Genomic DNA, 2,500 nt, shown 5'->3' on the forward strand with positions numbered 1-2,500 from the left:
ATATATATATATATATATATATATATATATATATATATATATATATATATATATATATATATATATATATATATATATATATAAAAGAGAGAGAGATAGAAAGAGACCGAGCGAGCAGACATCTTTTGTTTACTCGAATATTCCTGATGGTGAGTGTTGTAAAAATGTATTCCTTCATGGTCACGTAGAATATGCAATGAAATCGCTAAACCCTCGCTCGTGTATTCCGTTCTGGATCTTAAATGACCCTTTGGAGCTTTCAGATTTATTAAATCTGAAATCAGTTCCTACAATCTAGGAACTGTAAAAAATAACATCAAAAATGAAAATTGAAAGTAAAAATGCCAATCATTTTTATGTAGTTTTCTAGATATGTTGCTTTCCCTGCAAGGGGTAACAGTTAGTTACAAATAAAAAATATATGAATTTTTGCATTAGAGAAATTGCTCTACGTATCTTACAGAAAGTCAACAAAAGGAACGATAATATCGACTGTGAGAATATAGACATTCATTCATATATGTAGTTTGTTTATGTTATTTAGTTCCACTCTCCAATTGGAGTTCAGGAATTCAAGAATGTTTACTCTACATATAAGGGTATCAGTTCAGATTTCATGTGCCGTTCTTCTTATTGACTGTCAGGATAATCGAGTCTACGGCTACCTGATGTTAAAGTTCCTTCTTACCGAGGTACTCCAATCCAGCACGGTGGATTTGGAAGGAACATGAATATAAACATTGAATTCACATACACACACACATACGCACTTCTTATTTTATCGAAGCGGTGTGCCACTGCAGATGTTGGCGACCATAGATTGCCACACCTGTCTATCTTTTAATCATTTGCAGTATATACACACTTTTCCTTTTGTCTGCCGCTTGCTCTGTTCTTAACTATGAATGGCTGCTAGTATATTTCTCATCTTTTGAAATTTTTTCTTTGTTTCACCTATTCTTTTAATTTCTTCTATACATCTTCCATCTTCTGTAGTTTCCAATGTAGCAAAATCTTTTCACCTGCTTTATGATCTTATTGTTTACTCTTACATTGCACCTTGGAGCTTGTGCCTTCTTACTAATAATCATCACTTCCGTTTATCTATTTTGTCAGACATTTTGCTTCACTCGCCTCCTTCCTCCTGTTGAGATTTCTGCAGTTTCTCTTGTGAATCAGCAATCAAATCTGTTTCATCTACATATCTTAAATTATTCATATTTCTTCCAAAAATATTAAATCATTCCCGTCAACTGATCTCACTGCCATCTCACTGTAGAGAGAACAAAGCTGGAGATAGAACACACCCCTGTCTTACTCCTCTTCTTATGTCCAACCAGTCACTCTTATCTGCTCCTACTCTTACAGTTGCTTTTAAGTGCCAGTATAGTTGTACACAAATCTTATTTTCTTTCTATCCAATCTTATTCCCTTAATCTTTGAAATCCAAATACACATCTCTTTCCATCTCTATACTTCTTTCTCTTAACATCCTCAGCATGAATATCGTACATCTCGTTCCTTTTCCCTCTTCAAACCCACGTTGCTTTTTCTATCTTCCTTTTTATCCTTCAGCTTATTCTCTTTAGCAGAAATCTTGAGATTAATTTTGATACTTGACACATTAGACTTTTATTTCTATGTTTATTGCACTCTAGAGTTCCAGGCACATATCATCTCTTACTTCAGCTCTTTGTTTTATTCCATTTGCCATGTTTGTTATCTTTTTAATGCTAAATATATCCAGAGCACGAAGCATCTCTGTTACAAAAAACATCTTCACTAACTGCTTTTCCTCCTTTTATCCATCCCATCTGCCTTCTTCACTTCATCTTCACTAATATCAGGTCCAGTCATTTCTACACCAAGCACTAACTGCCTTGGTCTCTCATCCCAGAACAATTTTTGAATATACTCTTTCCTTTGTTAAGGGCCATCTCGCAATTCTTCTTAATTAGCGTTTCTCTGTTAGTTAACTTTTTCCGCCAAGTTCCTTCACTCTTACATCTGAGCATCGCTATTTGCCAATTCTTCTATCTCATCACACTCTCCATTGTTGCAGAATATCTTTCTCTTGACGTCTCTCTTTCATTATATCGTGGTGCAATCTCATGTTTCGACTTCCTCCGTTCTTCCATCAAGTCTAGAATGCATTTTTAATTGCGTATCTTTTTGTAAACATATCCATTCCTTTTCAAGCTCATCCATTTCACTTTGCATCTGTATTAAAGTGCTTCGTATCTATTTTTTCTGCTATGCTAATGTTTTCTTGTGTCTTCTTTCCTCAGTTCTTTTACATGCATTATAATCTCTCCTTTCCATATTTTTATGTTTTCCAATTTTATTTTGACCATTGCAACCACTGGGTTATGGCTGCTGCCACAATCTGCACCAAGGTAAGATCTGGAATATAGAATCGCATTTCTGATTCTTTTATTTATAGCACAACCAAGCATAAAGTCTCTTTGGATTTAAACGGAATCTAATGTTTGCATCCATC

This window comes from Penaeus vannamei, chromosome 17 (assembly GCF_042767895.1).
Source record: "Penaeus vannamei isolate JL-2024 chromosome 17, ASM4276789v1, whole genome shotgun sequence".
Taxonomy (NCBI): Eukaryota; Metazoa; Arthropoda; class Malacostraca; order Decapoda; family Penaeidae; genus Penaeus; species Penaeus vannamei.